Source organism: Malaya genurostris, chromosome 3, assembly GCF_030247185.1.
Source record: "Malaya genurostris strain Urasoe2022 chromosome 3, Malgen_1.1, whole genome shotgun sequence".
Taxonomy (NCBI): Eukaryota; Metazoa; Arthropoda; class Insecta; order Diptera; family Culicidae; genus Malaya; species Malaya genurostris.
In genome coordinates this window covers 213,631,541-213,658,959 of record NC_080572.1, presented here as the reverse complement: position 1 = coordinate 213,658,959, position 27,419 = coordinate 213,631,541, and the positions used below count along the sequence as shown (strand labels likewise).

At 37.9% G+C, this 27,419-nt stretch overlaps 1 protein-coding gene across 9 annotated transcripts in view; it reads right to left on the bottom strand.

The window, feature by feature from the left end:
* Positions 1-27,419, bottom strand: part of LOC131434773 (poly(rC)-binding protein 3) — a 731,715-nt gene that overhangs the window by 665,516 nt on the left and 38,780 nt on the right. For 6 of the 9 annotated variants that reach the window (XM_058601873.1, XM_058601870.1, XM_058601869.1 and 3 more), the window contains exon 2: positions 21,865-21,891. The exons of the other annotated variants lie outside the window; for them this stretch is intronic. The gene's annotated coding sequence lies outside the window, so the exon portion shown is untranslated. The remainder of the gene's footprint in view (positions 1-21,864; positions 21,892-27,419) is intronic. 9 annotated transcript variants of the gene reach the window in all.

The following is a 27,419-nucleotide window of genomic DNA, read 5'->3' as shown; positions in this document are numbered from 1 at the left end:
CATTTCGGTTGAGCCGGTTTCCGGTCATTCCGGTTGGTAGGTAAATTATTTATGGCCAGTTTAGAAGAGTATTTGAGGAAAACAGGAGTGGTAGGACTTATCGTCATCTATCTATATATATAAAAATGGATATAAGTTTGTATATTTGTAACGCCATAACTTCGGAACCACTGAATGGATTGCCACCAAACTTTGCACAGGTACTTCTTGCACTTCAGAGATGGTTTTCTAGGGGAGGGAGCGTAGTAAGTGTCATAAACAAGGGGTGGGGGGTCATGGATAAATTCATATAACTAGACAAGAATCGATACGTTTTGAAGACCATAGAAACATTTTGCATACCTTAGATATGACTATATGAGAGGTGGATGTAGCAAGTGCCTTCAAAAAGGGGGGGGGGGTGTAATGATTAAACCGACATAATTCCGAAACTACTAAACGGATTGTCACAAAACTTGGCACAGATACTTCATGTGTTCTGGGATGGTCATAAAGGTATTTTAATGGGGGAGGGAGCGTAGCAAGTGTTCTTAACAGGGGGCGTCATGAAAAAATTTGTCTAATTTGACGAGAATCAATACATTTTTAAGACCATAGAAACATTTTGCATATATTAGATATGATTATATGGGGGATGGATGTAGCAAGTGCCTTTAAAGCGGAGGGTAAAATGTTTGTAATGGCATAAATCCGAAACTACTTAACGGATTGTTATCAAACTTGGCATCTGTACTTCTTGCGCTTCAGAGATGGCTATGAGAATATTTTTATATAATTTGATGAGAGTCGGTTCTTTCTAGAAGGAGGGGTTTTTGAAAATAAATTTTTATCTCTCGATTTTTGTAAAACAAGAGAATGGCAAGAATTTGAAGGTCGTAGTAGATAGTACTGCTGTTGTTAATTCGAATGCAACACAATTTTCTTCAAATAATTGCAAAAGATCTGGTTCCATTTTGCCGGGAATTCAAAGAACTAAGGGGAAATAATCTTTATCTAGTTATGAATGCGAGTTTAAGTCTCAGCATAACTACGAAACAACTAAACGAATCGCCACCAAGTTTGGTACATGTACCAAAGATGGGAATCGATATTTCTTGAAAAGCACAAAGACTTTCTACACTACTCAGGGTAATCATGGAGGAGATCTGTTGTAAGTTCACTGACAAAAAGGAAGTTAAATCAACATATATTCTAAGGTTATTTTGAGGATGAGGGAGTGTAGCAAGTGCCCCGAACATGGAAAGCGTAAGGAAAAATTTATCGGATTTTACGAAAAATTGGTACTTCTTTACGAGTACAGTATATTTCTAGCAACTAAGTGAGGTTCACAAAAATATTCACAAGAGGTAGGGGGAATTAGTATTCTCAACATTGATCTGAATTGACGAAATCATACAATCAATGTGCATTTTTTATGTAAGTTGAGAAAACTGTCGACTCCAGGTGATTGAAATAAGATTACAACAACATTTGTATCAACTGAATCATTATTCTATAGGTTTTCCTCCCAGGTGCACTACTAAAATTATTGAAGCCTTGGTCAAATAAATTATATAAAAATGTTATTCTATAGTACGAATGTAGTAATGATGTTAAACAGCCTTTCGTTATAAAATAATCAATATCAGATGGAAAATTTTGAGCAATTACGTGAAAATAATGATGTCATAAAAAGTTTCATAAAAAGGAGGCAGTAGCAAGTGTTTCTAGCCATGGAAGCCAAAGGCATTGTAGATCGAATGTGATGAGGAAGTACGGAAGTACGTTACAAGCACATGTACATAATAATTCAAGTACGTTAGCACATATACATATGAAACTCGGAGATTACTAAGATGGTATTTATAGACAGAAAGGTCTGTTACAAAAGGATTTAAATAAAAAACTGACACAATTTGTCGAGAATACCATGAAAATTATGATTATTGTGACATCTTAGACGGACACTGATCATTCGCAATCTGAACATGAACGAAGTATTGTTGAATCGGGCTGCCGTCTATGTTATGTGTCACTGAGTATTGCAATAAGCAGGACAACTTCGAGAATTTTTTTCGGCCTTCCCTTCACGAAACATTTCCGAGCAACGCCGGGTAATTCAGCTAGTATATAAATATAATCAATCATGAAAATGCGTGTTTAATCCAATATGATAGCAAAACGATTTACTGTATAGTATAGACGAAAATATTTTTTGAAACACTATTTGTTCTCGTTTATTGACGGACACTGTTGACGATTTGTATTTATCTAACATCGATCGAATGGAAAATAACGATGACTATGAAAAATATATTCCACAGATCATTTCCCAGCCGATGCAAAAACAACACATATGGTAATCTCCCTTGCACTGGTGCGCTTCACGTTCATGGTGATACAAAAAAAAACTAATCGCCCTGGCAGCAAACTCGAAAATAGAAATAAAACTCCCCCCACCCCTTATTTTTTTTTTTGAAGCTATGCTAATAGAAATGCATTATTAATTCGGCTTCTTTATCATTCATAGAATGACTCCCGGTATCGAGGGCACAGCCATACAAACACCTCAAAAGTCCTGTGTGACTGGAGCACAGAACAGAAAACAGAAGCCGGAGCCTGAAGTGATACGAAAAAGATTGAAATCTACTAAGCACACAAGCCACCCATTCATCCATGCAATATCCCAACCACCCGGTCCTGCTTCTGGAAGACCAGCATCCTGGGTGCAGTGCTTTTTACAACACGAATCCATCAACATCATCATCATCACCATCATCAACATCGACCGGAATAGGTGGTGGCAGCACCCATTGAGCTGTCGTCGTCATCGTCGTCGTCGTCATTCTGAATATGTTGGTTGTTTATGCCTTTGGGTGGCTTTTCCCAACTACTTTCTAGCTGCTGCTGCTGTTGCTGCTGTTGCAGTAGAACATGGTCGATATATTCGCTCGGCCAAGTGGTACTCTTCAGTCAATGGAAGCACCATGTACCCAGGCACAAGTTGAGTACATATTTATGTGCTACACGGGGAACATTGGGTACATATTTGCAGTGTCAAACAGGCTACAACCCAATCCAATATACCTGTGTGTGCGTGTGTGCTTGTGTTCGCATGCATAGTGGGTGGGTGTTTTTGGATGCGTTCATTCATACAATTGACGAGACAGACCTCGCATAAAGTTCCAGATAAACGAGATATCATAAGTTGGACCCGTCTTGTTGACTTTACTGTCGCTGTCGCTGCCTTCCTCGGTCAAGCTTGCGTGGCTCTACTGAATGATAGATCAAGCATTTAAAGCACTGATTTGAAATTCAACGCTGGTTTCAGCCGATCCATCACTCGTTCATTCGGCCGTTGAAGGAATCTCTTTGAAGCTGTTGGCTTCAATGATTAAATTTCAGTTTCGTGACGCGGCACTGTTGAGCTCAATATGTCACGGATTTACCATGTGGTTGGATACTTTAGGTTTTGGAACTGGAAATGAAACAATGATTTTCTGTTCCGTGGGGTCATTCAAAATTTTCGCTAATATCGCGTATTGAAATTACTCCTGACTTTGATTTGTTATTACCCATGTTATTTTAGGTATATTGTGTTATTTTCAAGTTATAAACTAGGCCGGAAGATAAAGTAGCAAAACCTACCGAATCAATCAATTGATTCTCTCTTCCATGCAATCCAAGAAGCAGTGCGATTTTTTTTAATTATTATTCAAAGCGATATGAATTAAATTTAAATTGTTTAGCTTTAAGTTGGGTGTTCCGTTGCAAGTGTCACATTTTTGTGTAGGGAAAATTGTGAACCTACTTGTATTGTGTAATGGGGAAAAGGAACTCATATACTAACTAATGCAGAGAGCGAATCGATTCAATTGAAGATTGCATCGATTTTTGTCGGAATTTGCTTATAATATTATGCAACATTACATCTAATGGTTCTACAACAGTTCGGCTGAAAAGTTCGTATCGTTTAATAGAAACACACATTTTTTTGCCAAAATTCGTTTTTATTATTCAACATAATTGCCATCAGAGGCGATACAGCGATTATAGCGATCTTCCAACTTTTCGATACCATTTTTGTAGTACGATTTGTCCTTTGCCTCAAAATAGGCCTCAGTTTAAGCGATTACCTCTTCATTGCTTCAAAATTTTTTACCAGCGAGCATTCTCTTGAGGTCTGAGAACAGGAAAAAGTCACTGGGGGCCAAATCTGGAGAATACGGTGGATGAGGGAGCAATTCGAAGCCCAATTCGTTCAATTTCAGCATGGTTTTCATCGACTTGTGACACGGTGCATTGTCTTGATGAAACAAAACTTTTTTCTTCGTCAAATGAGGCCGTTATTTTGAAATTTCGTCCTTCAAACGCTCTAATAACGCTATATAATAGTCACTGTTGATGGTTTTTCCCTTTTCAAGGTAGTCGATGAAAATTATACCATGCGAATCCCAAAATACAAACGCCATAACCTTACCGGCCGATTGTTGAGTCTTTCCACGCTTTGGGTTCGGTTCATCGCGTGCAGTCCACTCAGCTGACTGTCGATTGGACTCCGGAGTGAAGTGATGGAGCCATGTTTCGTCCATTGTTATATATCGACGAAAAAAATCGGTTTTATTTCGATATAACAGCTCCAAACACTGCTCAGAATCATCAATTCGTTGTTGTTTTTGATCGATTGTGAGCTCACGCGGCATCCATTTTGCACAAAGCTTTCTCATATCCAAATATTCGTGAATAATATGTCCAACACGTTCCTTTGATATCTTTAGGGTGTCAGCTATCTCGATCAACTTCACTTTACGGTCATTGAAAATAATTTTGTGGATTTTTTTCACGTTTTCATCGGTAACAGCCTCTTTTGGACGTCCACTGCGTTCATCGTCTTCGGTGCTCATATGACCAGTACGAAATTTCGCAAACCTCTTACGAATTGTTGCTTCGCCCGGTGCAGAGTCTGGATAACACTCATCAAGCCATTTTTTGGTATCGGCGGCACTTTTTTTCATCAAAAAGTAGTGTTTCATCAACACACGAAATTCCTTTTTTTCCATTTTTTTTCACAATAACAAAAGTAACTTCATTCAAAATGCAATATCTCACAAACTAATAATCAGACAGCTGTCAAATTTATACACGTATCTTTTGAAGGTTGGTACTAACTGAAAATGGTATGGATTTAATTCTAGTGGCGCCCTCTCATAGAAACGATACGAACTTTTCAGCCGATCTGTTATTTGTGAGTCTGTATACTCATCTGTACTATACCAGGGAGGACGCTTCAAAATCATTTTCATTATTTTATTCTGAATCCTTTAAATTGTTTTCTTCCGTGTTTTCTACTTGACTGAATTTTTATTACATAGAAGTGTTGCTAAACTCGCTTATATTGTGCAGATAATTCTCACTCATGTGCCATCAGTACATTTGAAACTCCCGTGTGAGTGTGCTCCCCGTGGTTTTTTTAAAGTAACTATTTATTGGAATATGAGATAAAATTAAATTATTAAGATTTAAATTGGGTGTTCAGCCACAAGTGGTGACTTTTCAGCCCCATTATATATATGATTTGGTTATTACCATGAGGACATTATTTGCTTCCGCAATTCTGAGATTTTTGTGTAGGGAAAATTCTAAACCTACTTGTATTGTGTAATGGGGAAAAGGAACTTATATACTAACTTACTAACTAATACAGAGAGCGAATCGATTCAATTGAAGATTGCATCGATTTTTGTCGGAATTTGCTTATAATATTATGTGACATTACATCTAATGGTTCTATATTTGTGAGTCTGTGTAACTCATTTGTACTAAACCAGGGAGGACGCTTCAAAATCATTTTCAGAATTTTATTCTGAATCCTTTGAAGCGTTTTCTTCCTGGTGGAACAACAACTTGACCAAATTGTTACTGCATAAAGCATGGCTGGTCTGAAAATTTGTTTATAAATTACCAATTTGTTTTTTAGACAGAGCTTAGAATTTCTGTTTATAAGAGGATATAAACATTTAATATATTTATTACACTTTGCCTGGATTCCTTCAATGTGATCCTTTGGTTTGAGTTTGACTCCCCGTGGTTATTTTCGTCCTTTGTTTTGCTATCGCAGTGCTCATCTGTGAGTGGCGATGAAACATCGAGCACTCCTATCGTGCATATTCCACCACTCACTCTTTCGTTGGTCTACTAGTCGGTGTGCACACTCTTACTGAATCTGTTTCTCATAGATATTCGCACTCGCTTCCACTCGTGCTTTTGCTCTTACTCACAACTTGGCGCCCACTCGTACTCTTATAGCGTATTTGGTTTTGATCCGATGCGCGGGGAGCTAATATACAATCTGATCAAGCTCGTTCATGCTGTGATCAAAAGCAGTAATGACAATAATAAAAATCAATATCAAAGCATGATTTGTGTAATATTCACAGAATTAACAGGATCACAGCACTTGGCTAGAGCCAATGCAAACAAGCGTTCAAACCAACCCGGTGGCAAGAAGAGCGTTCTACCAAATGCTATTGTAGAACTTCTCGGCCGTTCAGTAGAGGGCTGGTTCAAACGCTGCGCAAAACCCTTCACTTCACTTTATTCATACTGTACATTCTTTTAAAAAGGATCAGACTTCATACTAATAGCATAAGCTGAGGTCAAGTTGTAGCATACTCGTGCGGCTATCATGATGCTCACATACATTTCGATTTACAAAAATTAAAATCAACCTGTGCGCCATACTGCTAGCGCACTGGAGGAGTGCTCCCACTCCGTGCGTATTGATTGTCACTCGCTCTTTGAGTACGGACATAATCTGAAATAGTACGAGCAAACTCGCAGTAAGTGTTTACTCCTGCTGCCTCTCACTCACCGTACCCATACAAAAACATCGCTCGTGTTTAAAATGTACCTTTTTGTGAGTGACTCATTAGCGTGCACGGAGGAGTGCGAGTAAGATAGAACACGTCTCGCACTCGCTCGAAAATCTGCTGCGTGCACTGGGTTCTCGCTCTATTAGCAACACTGCTACATAATGCATGACTGGTCTGAACATTTGTTTATAATTTAGTAATTTCTTCATAACACTGAGCTTAGAATTACGGTTTATAAGAGGATGTAAGCATTTAATATATATATTATACTTTACCTGCATTTCTTCTACGTGATCCTTGAAAGGGAGTATTTTGTTGTACGTAAACCTAAATATTGTATGCTTTATGTTTCGTCTTCGACTTGTCAGTGCCTAATTGAAAAATCTGTTTGGTTTGAAACATGTCAGCACCAACCAAGCGGAACGCATTCTGATGAAGAGAACAAAACATCTACAGCTGTACAACTGTATTGGTATAAAAAATGAACCTTCAACCTTTTCCCATTATTTTCCGTACAACGGTTGTCGAAACAGGACACACGGGAGAGCCACACCGTAACAAGTCGCGGAGAAGTGACCAACCCAAAATCCAAAAAAATCCTGAACAGCAGAGCTAAACCAGACTCGTTATGGGCTAAACTAGACTAGAAAACTTCAAAATTTAAGAACGAATACAATGGGGTATCAAATCTCAAGATACCTTAATTTCAACTTTTCGTTAGGCTGACATCTCAACCTCCAGCTAACTGACATCTGACGTTTGTCTCTCACATGAAAACGCGTTTACAAAGCCAATCCATGGATCGAAATAATTACAGATTTATAAGATATTTAAGCTGCCCGGTTTAATCCCGTGTCCGATCTAACTCCTGTCTCTCCTAATAATTTCTTGAGTTCCTTAGCAACGCAAAGTCTTGGCATTACATTCCTGTTGTGGAATTTGGCCATTCTGTTCCAACAGACTTCGCAGCCGATTCTTAGTGTACAGAATCATTGCATGGCTAGTACTATGGATCCTACTGACACTAAGAATCCTTCCAGATCGGGACTCGAACATATCACAACTGGCTTGTAAGACCAGCGTCCTATGCATTGAACCGCCAACCCGGGACAAGTTGCTTGGAAGGGGGGTATTTGGTACTGTACCCTTAAATGTACTGTATTTTGATTTGTACTGTATTTGCCCATTAAAATGTAATGTATTTTTGGGGCTACCACGTTTGGCATAAAATCGTTTGGCATGATGGTCATTTAGCATAACGGTCATTTGGCATAACAGATGAGCATGTTGCTTAATATAAATTGTTCTAATTTACTGCCACTTTGAAAGGTCTAATGCGGCTACGCCTCATCGTTTTTAATGACCTCGACCACGCTGCCGCTCATTCGGATTTAACTAAGGGATAACTCCTAGCTTTGGGTAATCCGGGCGAACGCCCGCAACTAGACAGAGGTGATTTCTGCGAGGGCGCTGTCCCCTTCCCCCCAAACAAAAGAAACAAACAAAAATTTACATTAGATTAAAATATTGCGAATCCAATTATTAAATGGCATTATGCCAAATGACCATTATGCCATATGAGCATTATGCCAAATAACTGTTATGCCAAATAACCATTATGCCAAACGGCGTTATGCCAAACGGGCCGCCTCCTGTATTTTTCATATCAGAAAATGAATACAGAATTTTAAATCTTTAACGCATCGAACTTCGATTTGCCGCAATATAAAACGTCAGAACGAAAAGTAAAAACACGTAACGAATATTAATACATGCAAACAATAAATGAATTTGTCTTTTTCTTTTCTTTTTATCTCGATTTTTTCATAATTCATTCATGTTCAGAGCGCGCAACAACAATTTGACTAAATTTTGTTGATTTAAAACAAAAGAAAATTGTCATCATCTTTTAGAATACATTAAATCAAAATCATCGTCAAAAATATCCGATTCTAAGAAAAACAGATTATTTTTGTAAAATATGTTTTATGATTTATTCGTGCATTTTTTTAGTTTATATTGAACTAAAAATTAAGTTTATGAAGGAAAGTAATAAAGAATTATTGAGGTTATTCAAATAAATTATCCGATAATATTCGCTTTTGTTTTTTTTCACTATTGTTAGAGAAAATGCGTACTGAGAAATGTACTGTTTTTTCAAAGTCGATGTACTGTATTTTTTATTTTTGCGCAAAATGTACAGTTTTTGTCAAAAAAAGTATACGAGAGTTACATATACGTGATCACATCTCCCGAACCGAGAATGCTTGAAAAAAAAAACCAAACTTGATCAGAGACTACATTGCAGCTTTCAAATTAGCCTGAGTTTACCGAAGTTCGTTGATTACTTCCGAGAATTTTAAGCCAATGAGAAAAGTGCGGTTTGTCGATTACGGCACTTATGCCATTTTATATTCGGAACCGAAAGCGACAGCTATTTGATCTTTGAACTTGATAAACAGTCCAATAGTAGTTTTCAAACAAGCCTAAGGTTGTCAAAATCGGTTCAGCCATCTCTGAGAAAGATGAGCAGTTAAAAAAACGACGCCTTCAGTCGGTTACGTCACTTATAACACATGAATCAATAAGTCCCGAGACTAAAGCATAGATGGCGCTCGTAGTAAACCAGTAACCACGTCTTTCTAGAGTACTAACGCTTGAAACGGGTCAAAATTTTAAGTCGATCCGACCAGAAACAGCTGAGTTATCGAGGTTGGAGTAAAGTCGTTTTGTAGTTTGTTTAAAAAATGGGAAAAAACCGAGTTTCGTGTTTTGATAAAACATTGTTTTTTAATGGGTAAAAACACCGTGCAAGCGAAACAATGGATTAAAAAATGTTATCCGGACTCTTGTCCATCAAAAGCAACGATTTGTCGGTGGTTCGCCGAGTTTAAACGTGGTCGTACCGACACAAATGGCGCGGAACGCTCGGGTAGACCTGTGGAAGCCGTTACACCGGAAAATATGAGTGAAGTGACAAAAATTATAATGAAAGATCGTAAAGTGAAGCTCCGTGAGATTGCTGAGATGACACAGATATCATATGGAAGTGTATTTACTATTCTTCATGAAAAATTGAGCATGAAAAAGGTTTTCTCCAAGTGGGTGCCGCGATTGCTGCAATGCACCCTGCCACTAGTCGATGAAAACAATGGCGAAATTGAACGAATTGGGCTTTGATCTGCTTCCCCACCCTCCATACTCGCCAGATTTAGCCCCCAGTGACTACTGGCTCTTTGCTGATCTTAAAAAAATGCTCCAGGAAAAAAGATTTGGCTCAAATGAGGAGGTCATCGCTGAAACTGAAGCTTATTTTGAAGCGAAAGATAAATTTTTTTATAAACATGGTATTGAAAAATTGGAAAAACGTTGGAACCATTGTATCACCCTAAAAATGATTATGTTGATGAATAAAGAAAATTTTGCAAAAAAAATGTTGTTTCCATTGTTAGTCTCGGGACTTATTGATCCATGTGTTATCATTATATCTCCGGAACTAAAAGTCACAGCCATTTGAAAAAAAAAAAAAACAGTTATTTGACTTTTATGTCTAAATATTCGAAGCACGGCTGTTTCTAGACGCCTTCAGTCGGTTATGAGCAATTTTTTTTCTTTTAATCTGCAGAATTTAATTATAATGTCTAAATAACCATATTTTTTTATCAAATACTTGGCGTTTTGCATTTGTTCGTAAATTGTTTAAACTGTAACTTTGTCAATTTCAAATTCACACTAATAGACTTTGCACCAAAATCTCAGTTAAAAGCAGAGAAGCCAGATATATCTGTAAATCTGCAGATTTCGTACATAGTGCTGCAGACATTTTTTGTTGTACAGACTTTCGTCAAAATTTACAGATTTTTGAAATTGTCGTGACCTTTTCAGATTTTTATTCGGATATACCGACATCTGCAACCCTGTCTGAAGATATTTGAAATTTTTATCTGGCATCTCTGGTTTAAAGTTAAAATTATTTAAAAAATATATAAGTGACACTGTTTTCATTTTTAGCTTTCCTGTTTTCTTGAAAAAGAATTCAACTTTTTTTACAGTGTGTGCCAAATCGATTTTTTTACAACTTTTTTTGACGCTTTACAGTTCTCGAGTTACCACGATTTGATGAAAGTGCATTCAAAAATACAGACGCCCATTTTTAAAAACTAGTATTGAGCCGAATTGTTCTCTCCGTGCAAAACAAATATTTTGTAAAACTTGTGCAAAGCTTTATCCGAATCGGAGCCCGACCAACAAGTCGTAACAAGTTTATAACAAAAAGATATTTCGTAGTATGTGCTGATATAAGTCTGGTTTCGTTAGTAGTTAAAATATCAAGATTTTCTAACAAATATCAAAAAGAGAAATAGTTTGGATACGATATGTTGATCGGGAGTATATGAAGTCTGATGATTTGCTAATCATTTCTGAAATTATTCTTTAGACATTCTTCACGGTATATTTCCCGGTTCACCGTTCCGATAGTGATGAAGTTTTGGCTTGTTCGACCACAGCTGCATATTGACTGCCAAACCAAATATTTTTTTTAGAAACTTGACATTTTTCTTCGTCTTGAAATGCTGTTCCGTTGTATGACAGTATAAAATGATATTCCGGGAAGTTGGCTAAAGTCTTCCAGCTCATAAGTTTCATCGTCCATTAGCGCGAAGGAAAACCTCATTGAATGTTCGCGATACAACTTGCGAGCCTGGCCTTTAGTTGTCACATTCTGTTCATCATCGTTCGGTAATATTTTCACATTAAACGACTTCATACCGTGCTGGTGTTTGAAAGTATGCACAAAAGATAATTTTGTTTTTCTATCTAGCCATAGTACGTACCAAAAAATATCTAGTCTCTCCAGAAATTTTTGTTTCTCCTTCGCATCCTTCTGGTCCATTTTTGTTCCGCTGTATGGGACCATTAGACCACAAGTTTGACAATTACCTAAACAACGTTAGTTTTCACCGTGATTACGTATTCTTTCTATATTTTGATTCCAATTTCATCGAATGTATAAATTTATATATACGGGAAATTAATGGAATTCCCGAGCGACAAAAAGAAAGTTTTCCATCGTTTTTACCTTTTTTTGCAGATATACAAAATTAAATATTGTTGCTTCGAGTTATGTTAAATGAATTTGTTATAATTTACATAACTCGATATGCTGTATTTTGTAATAGAATCACTATGCTCCAGAAGTGTACTTGTACTCTAGTCCCGTACTAGTCGATGTTGGGTTCAATTTATGCTCAACCGTTTAACACAGGTTGAGTTCCATTCGAACAAGGATTGTATGAAAAAGAAACACAAACAATCCTTTAGCTCTTCAGCCGAGTTATATCCAAACATGACTTCCGGTACACTTTTACCGTTGGCGTTTGTGTAATGGAAATAGCCACTGACTGCTGGATATAAAGTCAGCCTGAGTAGCATTCTGAAATTAAAAATATTTTCCATTTTGTCGGCTGCCATCGGTGGTCCGTTTTTAGCATCTGAACAAAAAAAAACGAAACCAACGAACAGAGGAAACTCATCAAAACCGATGACAACACAGAACAAACTAAACTGAAACCGGGCATTCCTCGACAACTTTGAATGAAGCTTTTAATTGATATTGGGTGGATGGGGCTACCCACCAGCCCCATAATCTGGGCGGTCGAGTGAATGCAAACAACTTCGTAGGACGCATCCGACAGGTTGACAAAAAACCTGCTACAGGGAATTTAGGTTATATCATGAAGTGGGGGCATAAGCTATAAACCGAATGGTAACATCCAAGTCTGGAACACTCACCGAGGTACGTCAGGTGTATTGTTTTGAAGATATTTTCTTGTTAGTTTGTATGCTTAATCTGGTGAACCTCATGATTTTTATGGCATTGTCGTCGTCCAAACGATACGCTTTTAAATAGATAACAAAAATGTCATAGCACACTGTCAGCATATTGTTTTCAGATCTACATTTTCAAATAAAAACGAATTTATTTGCTCTAAGTTAAATATTTGTCGATTGTTTTCAGGACCACATTCGAACACGTCGTGTTCGTACTAACGATTTAAAATCAAGGGAAAAACAACTATTTAAATAACATCCTACACTTCCCGATTGCCATCATTCTGCATCGCAAGTTCAACTCACTTGTTTTTTTTGTAGGTACCTATACTAGTGCCATTCCGTGCCATGCCTCGGAAAAATATGAAAGCCGTGCTTAAGCTTTGACGCAAAAACCAAACCGAGTGGGCAGGCTCATGAGCTCTGCTTCGGGCACAAAAGTTGATGAAATTTTAACGCCATGTTGGCTTCCAATGTGCGTGTATGCCTTGCTTTGAACCATTACAGTTCGTTCCGAGCAGGCTGAAATATGCATCCCGTTGCGTTGCCGTTTTGTCCCGTTGCACTGCCGGAAGCTAGTTTGTCTGTCGGCTGCAGCAGACGAGAGTTTTCGATAAATTATTCAGTGTTGGAATTGACCTACCAAACATCAAATAATTAGCACCATTCCACTCCTATTGACCGGCGTTAGAGAATTCCATCGTTGAAAGCTTGACCGAAGTGTTTATTTTTGTGTGTAGTAGCAGATGTTTGGATTTATTTTTTGTTCCACAATCATCACTGTCTATATGTAGGAGCACTTTAGAACCGAACATTTATGGAGTGGGGAAAAATAATCAGCTTTCGAAAACTTATAGCTGGTCTCCGAGAAAATAGAAGAAAATGCAGCATGCCATTCAAATTGGAAAATCACATTTTTTTAATCAGATAGAGAGACATATAGAAGGATATCGTCTTCGACAATATTGTAGCCATTGTATTTTCTGGTAACTTTTCCGAAGAAAATATTTCGCTAACTATAACCGTTAACTCATTATTCGGTAGTATTACTAAAAGGTTTCGAAAAAACAGTTTTCCCGTTCTAACTTTTTTCTCATAACTTCTAAAAAAATGGATTGTTATACAAAGTGTTAAATTTTGAACAAATATGTAAAATTAACTCTATGACACTTTTCGAAACAGTTATGGATAGTTTTATATAAAAAATTGTCATATTTCCTACTTAATTACTTCAGTAGGCTGCAAAAAGTTGCAAATCAAACCACCCTAGGTTATAAGTATTGTTAATTTACATCAAAACCTTGAAGAAATGGTTTGTATCCTAGACTATCCTGATGTATATACGATTTATGGACTTTACGTATTTAAATGTTTTCTTAACTATAAATGAGCATAATATAAGATATATAAGTTCGACAAACTCTATTTCATTTTCTTAATCGCTTAAATTACAAATATGAATGCTATAACTACTGTGATGAATGCTTACACTTATCATTGTAACTCGAAAACCTTCTCGCGTTCGCGGTGAAAGAAACTGAAAGGCGTTTTCGATAGTTTCCTCCAGTTAGTTACTACGGAATCAGAAGACAAAAGAAGTTGCATGAATTCATCTTTGTTAAGTGGCCTGTTCGATGATTTTATGTAAAATTTCTAAAAAAAGTGTAGTCCTACTTATGAGACTTTTGTTCTTCTTCAGAAAAACCACGTGCCTTTGAATACCGTCATTTTTAATGGATAGACGATATGTTATATGACGAACTAGTCTATAAGCAGGGGAGACCGGGGCTAGTTGGCCGAGTTTCGCTTTCGGAATTTCTGTACACCTTTTGAGCACATGTGTGATTTTTTTCATTCCTGTATGAAAATCAGGAAAATAGTTATTAACAAACAAAAAATCGGCCAATCAACCCCAGAGCCGGGGTAGGTTTGCCGAGTTTTGAAAAATATGTGAAACACATCAATTGTATCAATAAACGTTTTCATTACAGTTATTTTACGTTTCGTGCTTCATCAGTGCGTAGAAGCTTATGTTGAGCTGCTAGCGCGACCTGGCGGCTCAACATAAACCGCTAGACAGACGTAAAGTTAATGCTATTTGCAAAACACTTTTTGCTATTACACCGAAGTGTAATGTCCTAACTGACGTCTCGGACGAAACAGATTTCGGCTATCTAGGCCGTATAGATTTTGATAGTTTGAAGGGGAAAAAAAGCTTGCTTTTTTAACCCCCAAATTTATGCAAGGTGCAAATACCCATTTTCACAGAAAACCGATTGGAAAAACTCTGCTTCACCTATATGCATCGATCCCCCTGGTACCACTGATGCGTCTGCTTCAGGGGGGGCAATGTGCTCCTGCACTCTTCTATTGCTGTGCTCATGCACTTTTGGTCGCTTCTAATACGTGCTCATGCACTTATCGTATTGCTCAAACTCTTCAAGCGATCCCAGCTTGCTGGTCGCTCCTCCACTTTCTCTGTAACTCCGTTAGCATTTTTGTAACTGCCGTGCTGATCGCGTTCCACGTCTCCTCAGTGCGCTGTGTGAGTTTTTTTTTTTTTTTTTGTAGTAGGAGGTGAAATCGCCGGATCATCAAGCTATCTCCACATAGCTCTGTATGTAGACAGGATAGCTCGGTATGTGGGAGTCGAACCCACTAAAACACCCCCTTTTCTCCATGCCCTTATCCTCCCAGGACCACCATATAGTATTACTTCGGGAGGGGGCTGCGATCTTGCGCATCTACTCTAGCTCACATTTTTGCTCAGTGATATCCACTGTTTATCCTTATTCGGGCTCTCGTTCCTCATTCTTGACCGTTTCGTTGCTCTTCTCGCCATTTCCGTTGAAGCCATGACATTATATGCATCACCCCTCTGTTGACCGCCTTCCACATCTCTTCGTTGCCGCACATTCTTTCCACTATGTTGTCGACGCAAATGTCCTCTCCGACTACTAGACGCATTTCATTTTGCTCTTCCATAAATCGGGGACAATCAAAGATCACATGTTCCGGTGTCTCTTCGACGTTTGCACAGCTCGGGCAAAGCGGTGACTCTGCGTGCCCAAATCTATGCAGGTACTTCCTGAAACATCCGTGACCAGATAGGAACTGTGTCAGGTGGAAGTTGATCTCTCCATGTTTTTTCTCTAGCCACGTGGACACGTTGGGGATGAGCCGATATGTCCATCTTCCGTTCACTCCATTGTCCCATCTTGTTGCCACTTTCTCAGCGATTCTGCTCTAGCAGTTTTACGGATGCCCCGCAGACCTCTTTGCCGGTAGCACTCGCAATCCTCTTCCACCACTATTCCAATTGGGATCATGCCGGCGATGACGTTTACCGCTTCTAGCGATATGGTTCTGTAAGCGCTTGCCACTCTCATGCTTATTACTCGATACGTGCCGTTAAGCCGCTTCTGGTTTCTTTTTGTCTTGAGCGCCGACGCCCAGACTGGTCCGCCATACCTCATTATTGACGTAGTCACTCTTCTTACTGCTGTTTATCACCGAGTTGTTTGGCATGATTCTAAGCAAAGCTTTGATCGATCTCGCCGCCTTCTCGCACACATAATCTACGTGGCCGTTAAAGCTCAGCCGGTCGTCAATCATCACTCCTAGATGCTTTACCTCACGATTTGAGTTGACAATATGTTCCCCGACCGTAATTTTTAGTTGTTGTACAGCTTTCCGGTTGCTAATCATCACCACTTCGGTTTTATGGTGCGCTAACGTTAACTTTTTTTCTCGCATCCAATCTTCCACCAAGTTTATCGTCTCTGTGGCAAGCACTTCGACCTCCTCTTTTGATTCACCCACGATTACTAGCACCACATCATCCGCAAAGCCGACCAGTTTCGCGCCTCTGGGAAGGTTCAGCTTTAGAACTCCATCGTACATCGCGTTCCAGAGCGTCGGGCCAAGAATAGATCCCTGAGGAACGCCTGCTGTGACTGTTCTTCTTTCCTCTCCTCTCTCAGTTTCGTAGATAAGAGTCCGGTTTCGAAAGTAGCTCTTCAAAATTCGGCAAAGATATTCCGGTACTTTCATTTTGTGTAACGAGTTGGCTATGGCTTCCCAGCTTGCACTGTTGAAGGCATTCTTTACGTCCAAGGTGACGACGGCGCAGTAGCGATTACCCCGTCTCTGCTGTTTCTGTGCCGCTTCTGCAGCTTTTACCACCACGTGAATGGCATCCACTGTCGACCTGCCACTTCGGAAACCGAACTGCATGTCTGAGAGACCGTTATCACTCTCGGTATATTTCGTGAGCCTGATCAGGATTACTTTCTCTAGTAGTTTAACAAAGGTGTCCAACAGGCATATAGGTCTATATGCCGACGGATCTCCGGGGGGTTTTCCCGGCTTCGGTAGCAGCACCAGCTTCTGTCGCTTCCAGTTGTCGGGGAAGTTTCCTCCGTCTATACATCTCTGCATCGTGGTCCTAAACATATCCGGGTTTTCCAAGATTGCTGTTTTCAGAGCCAGGTTTGGGATACCGTCGAGCCCTGGAGCCTTTATTGCTTTTGCCACCGAGACTAGCTCGTCATTAGTGATCCGAGATTCTTCGTCATAATCCCCGTCCACTTCGTATGGTGTGGGCGGCCATGTGGATGATTCATGCTGCGGGAACAGACCGTCAATGATGGCCTTCATCTTCTTTGGGCACCTTTCACGGGGTACAGCTGGGCCTTTTAATTTTGCCATAGCCACTCTGTAAGCATCTCCCCAGGGGTTCACATTGGCTTCTATACAGAGCTCGTCGATACAGGCTTTCTTGCTGGATCTGATTGCTTTATTTAGCGCGGCTCTTGCCGTTCTGTACAGTTCTCTTCTTTCCACTTTTTCTTCGTCGGTTCGTGCCCTCTGGCTTCTCCTCCTGGATCGAAGACAGCTGGCCCGTAGTTCTGCTATGGACGTATTCCACCAGTACACCGGACGACGGCCATTTCTTTGGTGTGTGTGTGTGTGTGTGTGTGTGTGTGTGTGTGTGTGTGTGTGTGTGTGTACTTTTCAAAGATATTTGAACGCGCACAATTTTCTCAGAGATGGCTGAACCAATTTTAACAAACTTGGGCTCGTTCGAAAGCTACTGTTGGGCCATTGATCAAGTTCGAAGATCAAATGGCTGTGACTTTTGGTTCCGGAGATATGATTGTATAAGTGACGTTGATTTTTACCGCTCATATATATATAAGGGTGCCAAAATTTTGGGATCACCTCTATTTTTGTTAAGCTCTAGTGCTCAAAAGTTTAAGCACCTCGAAAAAAGCCTTCATGCTAAATTTGAGCTAAATCGGACAGGCGTAAGGGGTGCTGCCGGGTGGTAAAGGTTTGACCATTTTCGATCTTGAAAAAGCACCATTTTATTTTTTGTAACTCCCAAAAAGTCTGTTGAAACAGAAAGGCCAAATTCCACAAAAGGAATGTTATGCCAAGACTTTCCACGTGAAAAAACTCCCCTTTTTGGTTTTGGAATCTTTTTAACTATTCTGGAGTTTAGTTTCGACCGCATTAGTGAACTTTTTCAATTTCCTTTCTACCTTTTCCTCCACCAGCGTTCGCGCTTACGCTTGGTTTCATGTTTTACTCCTCCAATGCTCGGCCAACCAACCCCGCACAAAACTCGGCCAACCTGACCCAATGAATGTTTACGAGAACAATCACGATTAACTAAAATAAAAGTAAGGTTATACTGAAAACCAATCTGCGCTTTCCAATGGTACCATGTTTTTGGAAAACAAATATAAATTGATCCACGTTACACGTATTACTTTACAAAAACAGAAATTTACTCACCAGTGCCAAAAAAAGAAAAAACGTGCTCCTTCACAAACGACAACACAGATATACCTAAAATTACGTCGGTACATGGGTGACCTAATGTTCTGCCAAAATCATTATAGATGTCGCCACTGCGCACAATAGCCTTTTCAGAAAAGCTGCTCTGCACAAACGGCCGTTCGGCCAACTAGCCCCGGTCTCCCCTATTTCATATATTTATATGATAAAGAACTGTTTGACGTATTTAAACGATTCAGAAAATTAAATAGAGTTCGTTGATATATATTTTATATTATGTTAATTTTTTTATGTTCAAAAAAAATGTTTAAATACGTAATTCCGCAGTCCATACATTTTATATACATTCGCTCATAGAAACCTGGGATACTATCGATACAAACCATTTCTTCAAGGTTTTGATGTAAATTAATAGTACTTTTAAACTAAAGCGGTTTCGATCTGCAACTTTTTGCAATCTTCTGAAATAATTAAGTAGGAAATATGACATTTTTTATACAAAACTATCCATAACTATTTCAAAAACTGTCATTGAGCTTTGAAGATCCCTACAATTTTACGTTTTTTTATACAACTTAATACTTTGTTGAACAAACCTTTTTTTTAGAAGTAATGAGAAAAAAAGATAGTACAGAAAAACTGATACATTGAAACCTTTTAATAATACTACCGAATAGTTAACAGAAATTGCAATGGATACAATATTGTTGAAGACGGAAACTCTCTATCTACCATCAGTAAAAAGATAATTTTCCTATTTGTCTTTGCACACGTGCTGGAAAATGGTCGTTCATTTCTATAAGACCACGCCAATAACCCCTACAAACTTTGCAGAAGACATTAACAAGTAAAAATTATGATAAGGCCGCCAAATAATTAAAGGCATAAATTGCAGTTCCGCATTGCGAACATCTTGTTCGCAAACGATAGACGAACTCCATAATCCGCCGGTTCCAAGCTGCTGGGTGATGACGATCTCATATGGATGAAACAATAAATCTTCCTTGACCATTTGATGGAAAGAACGACGAGAGATTTGAAGAACAGCCGCATGTTTCTTACCCGAACGCGCGGGACTCTTCACAAGAGCGGATCGAACTCGTTCACCATTCTCTGGTGTCCGGACAGTTCGGACGTGTCCCGGAGGTTTCATTTTATTCATAGACCTTGTCTCTAAAAAAATTTCTACCACAGCTTCACAGTATTACGCGAAGACTCCGGTATTTTCGGCTTTGACTTAAAATGTTTTTTTAAAGTCACGAATAGTTGTAACATACGACTGATTCTTCAAAAACGAGTTATAAATAAAAACGTGATGAGCGACACTCCAGTGCTCCATGATGGAAAACTACTAGACAAAAACAAACCTTCATCTTTCGGTTTCTCCCAGTCTTGTTTGGTTCCAGTGTAACCGGAGAACAAAATGTATCAGGTTCCTTTGTGCAACCCAGTACTATCTGTTACAAAACTAGGAAAATGAAAATGATACGGCTTCCATCCGTTTTGTTTTCTACTGAAAATCGCACATCTGATTGATTGTCTTATTTAAATAAGTAATAAAATCACCTCCCCAGTATTTCATTTAGAAAAAATGCGTTTTGTCTGATCGATTGTCTAATTTTAATAAGGAATAAAATTACCTTAAGCATCAAAACATTTGCTTTGGAGTATCTACCAATAACATCAATTTTTTCAAAGATTTTCCGTTAACTGAGCGCATCTGAAAAAAATTACCGTTGCTGTTCCGTTTTTACTTAGTTTCTAAGATAACCTTCGTAGCATATTGCCACGCAACATAAATTATTTAGAAGAAATATTTTGGATGAAGAGTTATAATCTGAAGAAAAATATTTTAACGCTTCTCGTCTGAAAATCGTATGCCCATAATCGGTCATTTGAATATTGAACCTTTATCTAGCACTATTATTTTAATAGACACATTTGGTTAACACATTCACCTAGTTTACCACTGTGCTCTTCCTAAAGACACTTTCAAAGATGATCTTTGGGGGTATACGAGGAACATTAGGATATTTTCCATCATAAACATAAAATGCAGTGGCTTTAAGCTCAGGGTAGTAGAACGGGTATCTTATTTGATAGACCGCTAGACTCGAATGCAATACTACATTGCATTTACTGCCGTTTCATCATATTTGAAAATTAAGCGATATGTCTGTCATGTGCAGAGATGCCAGATATTTTCATAGAAAATCTGTATTCATTGTATAAAAATTCTGTATTAATCTGTATTCAGTAATAACATGAAATTCTTGCAACAAAATGATGATAAAATATGTTATTCCAATAGATTGTGGTTGTAGGATGGTAGATTCAATCAGTCAGTTCAACGAAGAAGTTTCATAGTTTTTTTTTATCCACAATTGAATTGCAATTCCATATATTTATCTAGTTTGAAATTGATGACTTTATAATTTGACATGGAATTTCAACGCCCAATATGCAACGTCAAGTCGGTTCATACAACTTGACAGTAAAGTTTCATGATGCCATTACTCCCTTAAATAAAGTACTGTTTCTGAGCGTATCCAAAAAATCATCTGTTCTGTTAGTTTTTCATTCATTTGGCTTCTCCAATATATGTTTTCACTCAGTCATTGAAAAAAATTGAATATCAGTTCAAAATAGTTTCAAATTATAATATAAATTGATTTCAAAGATGTTCATATTAATTTGTAATTTGTCCGTTGATTGATAGACTTTTATATCGTCACTGTTAAATTTGTTCTTTCTTACTTTTTGTGACATTTGTATAAGTCTGTATAAAATTTAGAAAATCTTTATAAAATCTGTACTCTGTATTAAATCTGTATGCGTATGTAAAAATCTGTATAATACAGATAAATCTGTATAAATGGCATCTCTGGTCATGTGCGATGTTTTCAATTGAATAATCGATCAATGAAATAAACCTTTCGGTGAAAAATAACACAACAGCTTTCTGTAAAATGTCTTTCGGTTAAGTGACTCTCGACGAAATGATTTTCGACGAAACAGCTTTCGGAGAAATGACTGTAAAGCTTACGTTTTATTTGGTGAATGACAAATACAGCACCGCTTGAAATCAATAATACTGCCACTTACTATGAAAATAAGTTGCGAGATCCTGTGAAATTGAGCATATTGTTCCGAATTGAAATACTGCATTTTTGCGTTTGGCTTTATTCGATAGTTCCGAAAACTGATTGCGATTCAGCCGGGATGAACATTATTCAGCGTCTGTGCTTAGATGAACTTATCCCTTCTATGACGTTGATTTTTACAGTTGTTCGATTGTATTCGATTATACCAGAAAATTAAATGAATGTCACATGTTTACACCAATTTACGATTTGTTAAGAAATGAATATTTTACCTGTTAGCAAGCCGAGTGAAGATTTTTCTGGAAGAATTTAGGAATAGAAAAAATAGCAACACGTTAGTAAGTAACAGAAAACATTCAAATAAAATGTCTTTTTTATGGTAAAGTTTATGATTTTCATTCTATTGAAATCATGCCTTCGTAACGAACGTTACATTGAAAAACCTGATGACTGTCCTAGAAAGTATGGACGCATTTTGATTTTGCTATGAATAATTCACAAATGTTAGATATTCAAATTTTATTCGATATACTGATAATATTAGACTACAACAACAGAATATTATTCTCAACATTTGCTACTTAGCTATCGTAGACTAGCTGGCGCACCTTCTTGCGAACGTTCCTCATTAAATTCCGTACAGACTTCTTGGTGACAAGTTTTGACACTTTTTTCCAATCTTTTTCGAACTGTTGAATGGTTTCGGCTGCCGATAAATGTTTCCTAAGATGTATCTTCGTTAATGCCCAAAATTCCTCAATTGGTCGAAGTTGTGGGCAATTTGGTGGATTCATGTCTTTTGGGACGAAAGTGACATTTTTGGTAGTATACCATTCTACCGTTGATTTCAAGTAGTGGCAAGAAGCAAGATCTGGCCAAAAGACAACAGGATCCTTGTGGCTTCGAATCATGGGTAGAAGTCGTTTTTGTAAACATTCCTTTATGTTCATTGAAGCAGTAGTGATGAAGGGTTTCCAAATCTTACCGCAGCTACAAATTGCTTGCCAGACCATAGCTTTCTTACCAAATTTTTCAACTTCAATCGATGTCTCGGTCTGTTTTAACACTTGCCCTTCTCGCACCGTATAATATTGTGGTCCCGACAAGGATTTGTAATCGAGTTCCACGTAGGTTTCATCGTCCATGATTATGCAGTTCAAATTTCCAGCAAGACTCGTATTGTACAGCTTTCGAACCCTCGGCCTGATCGATGCTTCTTGTTTCGGACTACGGTTTGGTTGTTTCTGCTTCTTATAGGTTTGAAGATTCAAACGTTCTTTAGCACGAAGAACATTTGACTTCAAAGTGCCCACTTTTTTGGCCACATCCCGAATTGAAACCTCCTTCTTTTGCTCGAACGTCTTCAGTATACGTTTATCCAACTGAGGGTTAGCAGGACCTTTTTTTGACCCGTTTTCGGTTTATCCTCAAAGGTGTTATCCTCACCGAACTTCCTGATTGCATTTCGCACGGGTTTTTCACTTACTCCTTCCATTTTTGCTATCTTTTTCAGTGGCAGTCCGCGTTCTGTGCACCATTTGTACACAATTTTTCGACGTTGTTGTGCTGAAAGTCCACGCATTTTGAAACAAACTAATGAAAACAAATAAACAACTGCACAAGTGGTTAGATAAGAGTGTAAACAACAGGACGCAGCCATAAAAAGTGACAGATTCTGAACCATTGCGAAATGGCAGCGGTTTTTGGTTGCATCCATACTTTCTGGGACAGTCTTTATTGCGAAGTGAATGCTGCCAAATTACGATCCAAACTTATCATTTTCATGAAACCTTCATCTATTCATTTCTCTTAATCTAGCAATCTTTTTATTGCGAATCAAACAATCGGTTGGGATTCGAACACGGGGTGCATCAAACGAGAACATATGTTGAAATTACATAAGCCGTGCCGTAACGAAACCGGTATTTTTCCCAACTCTGGTGATAAAGAGTGTTAGAGGAGCATTTTCCAAAGATACAAAATTGACTATTTTCCATGATTTTAAAAATCTCATTGACACGCGCTACCCTTAGTTATTAATTCCTGTATAATGACTGTTATCACTGATTTTCAACGATTTCAGAGTAGATAAATCGGCTCTCATGTCTGAACTTGATCATATGTGATTCTCTTCGACAAAGATCAAATCTAATCGTATCATCCAATGATTGATCTTTCATTAATCATTAATCATTTTAGCTCAAAATCACTACCTATTTTGTGTGATGAAAGATCAGTACCGATTTTGATCGATGTGATTTGAAGAACACTGATAAACTGATCTTTAAAAGATCAGATCAGTAGTGATATTCATTGGGAAAAATCACAAGTGATCTTCTTTGGCAGTGATCTCGACGATTTTTTTAATCTTGCTTTTCCAGCCCAGGTTGTTAGTAAATGTATTTCTAATTGTTATCAACTTTATGTTAATGTGCGTTAATGTCTAATTCAGCGCGTCGAGCTTCTACGCATTGGAATCCTTGTTTTCATTTTTTGGGCCGAAGCAACTGTTTTTTTTATAAATCATGAAATAAGATGGACCAATCGCTTGATGGAACCAATCGCTTGAAGCATAAAATTTTTGCGCATAACTGAAAGATATGCGAGATAATTCTTCATTAGCATAGGTTTAACGAAAACGATTAAGTATAGACGAACGCATATACATTTGATTGAGGACATTTCATTATTAGCAATCTTTTTAATTTCAATATCTCTGTGTGTGAATTGTTTGATTTATTTAACACCAAATCAATAAACTTTTTGAATTGGTCACCAAATCTTTTTCATTTTCAACAAGGCTAACTTTATCACAACACCGCTGTTCGATAAGCACTTGTTGTGGAATCATAAATTTCTTCAAATCGAATGAACACAATTTTCCCAAACGCTTTCACCATCGATGTTGTTTTCATTAACCTTTTGAAGGGACGCGAACAGAAAAATTGTTGATTTTCCATTGCGATTATTGTTTTGCTATCAGCTGATTCCGGCATTTGACAGCATTCAAAGCAACACATGTTTCAACTACTTGAATATATGCAAATAAAAAACCACATTGGTTGAATCAAAAAGAAATTAGTTAAATCAACTATCGCAAAAATCGAAAACTGCGATATCGTAATTTTATGATCGGAGGGTTCTCCGTGGTAATGGGGAAGAACTTGTGTTACTGCGGTGTGTACAAAAAGAAATATTCTCTGTTAAGTTGTACCCATTCTTGCACAAAGTAAATTTGGAAAAGACAGTAAAAAAAGACGTATTCACTTCAAAATAAAAGGCCAAAATTTCAGACAGAACTGTAAAAATAGGTGTTGTGCCGTCAAGTGAAACAATTTAACAAAATTTAACTTTGCTTGTACCATAGTACACTGGTCCCACAAATGTGGTTCATGTTACTATTTTGAAGAATTACGATTTTTTATTTTAAAGAGTTATGAGTTATATTCCTGGTAAGGTTCAGCCAGTGTCAACCAATGGATTCGTGTTTCTTTATAAGGGTATTCTCGATGTTTCTTGGAAACGCCATGAAGCATACATTTGAAACAAAATTTATAATATAATTAAAAAAGGTAGAAATGTATGCATTTTCAACGACAGTATTTTAAACTCCATATCCAATATATAGCGATTAGGGACATTTCTGGTAACATGTTGCAATCAAACACTTCTTAACTGGATCCGTATAACGTCATACAATTTAATTAATTCTGTACCATACCATTGCTTTCAACTAAGTATCTCACACCCCATTGCTCACGAACAAAATAAGAGCCAAGATCATGCCTCAACTACGGACTGCAAAACAGGTAATTGCATAACATTCAACTTCCGACAGGAACACTCCCGTCATATTTAAGCCATACTTACATAATCTTTTATTCCCCAAAGTTGGCCGATTACGAAGCTCACTAAATCTCTCCTATTAACAGCAATAAAATTTAACCCAACCCGTAAATTTATACCATTAGAGAGGCTATAAAATGAAACCAACATTGGCGGGCGCCGGCTGGTTTGCGGGTGCAAAAGAAAACCGGAGAAGCCCCCGTCTGTTCCGTGCTTGCAGGAAAATGCATTCACAGCACAGCAAACTGAATGACGGAGCGTAAAAGTTTTCTCTTTGATTCCTGAATCCTGTGGGGCGAGCTTTTCTTCGAGTCTGCCGGGCGCGCTTAATTGTATGATAATCTCTTTTTAAATATCAAAGATAAAGCGAACCCGTTCGGGACCATCACACCGGAGTTCACCCGGTCAAAACCTAGCAGAACGAAAAAGTGGACTTGGCGGAGCAGAAATTGTTTATGCTGATTGTAGACTTTGCACTTCAGTGGAAGGTTATACTTAGCTGATCAAATGATTAGTTGAAACGAGAATGGATCAAATATTCAGACATTTGTGAGATGGAAAAAGGAAATGTGTAAACAAAAAGTTTCTTTATTGGAAATCCCTAGATGTTATATATGAGAACAACCAGAAGACGATTCATGTAATCAAATTCTCATAACTGACTAATAATAACTTTACTTGATTATTTGATTTGATTAAGAACATACTTTATAGACTAGCAATGTTGGTCGAGTATTTAGTTGTTTGTAAACTATTTCCTCCAAGCAAATATTTAATTCCTTCTTTTCTTTCCGTTTCTAAACATCAGTTTCGTATACATCAAGCTAAAAGGTAACGTTGATGAAACCGGAGGAAAGACGCACCCGCATCTTCAAATATTGCACCAATTTAATAAAATTTACTTGTTGAAGACATTTTTCTTCCCACGAGAGAAGAGAAAAAGTTATTTCCCAGTATGTACTGGAAATAGCACGCCGCAGTTCACCTATGCATGACTTTTCATCTCACCACATTCACCGGTTCTGCTGGGAGGGTATTGTTGTAACCGTTACCTAACTCTGCTGACTTTATTTGTTTTTCTTCAGCGTAAAGGGTAAGAAAGTAAAACAGCAAAAGTTAGAGTCGGTTCCTTTTTTTTCGTTCCCCTTCGATGGAGTGCTGCCACCCTTTTTCTACAGAGAATCATATTTTCCAACGAAAAAGTGTATTTACGCATATTGAATATTTAATGCTCAAACTTGCGAGGCAGATGTATCCTTTCTTCTGGGCTTGGAATAAACTCTTCCGAGAATCCAGCGAACCAAACAGCACTGAAGACGCAGTAGCAGAGCGGTCTGAGGTTATCTGATTCTTACGAGCTCTGGGAGCGCACTGCAGCCGAACATGGTGCGTTTACCGTCAAATGGTGCGTGATGATGTTAAGTTACTCAGCAGAGATAACCTAACAGATTTGTAATGATGCAAAAACTATTGTTGAATTTCCAAAACACTGTTGAGATAACTCTAAATTCTTTGACGGATGCAGTGTATAACATCATCGTCATAGGGTTAAAAAATTAATTAATAATTTTAAATAAGCAAAATTGTTATTAAGATTTTTATTGAACCAACAAGACTACAGACAAATACAAAGACAGTTCACTCGCGTATCTGGATAAAAACAGACTTTCCGTTTCGGTCTCGGTGTTAGAAACAAAGTACAATTAAGTTTTACACGAACATTACATAACCTCACAAATTCACTGAATGAACATCATTTGGCAGCTAACGGTGGTTTGTTAACATGATGAGCTTTGTTTATCACGACTTTGACCCGGGTTGACGGTTCAATTCTGAGGGGGCTGGTCTTACAAACCAGTTGTCGCACGGAGAACCCTTCGATCATAAAATTGCGATATCGTAGTTTTTGATTTTTGCGATAGTTGATTTAACTAATTTCTTTTTGATTCAACCAAAATGGTTTTTGATTTGCATATATTCA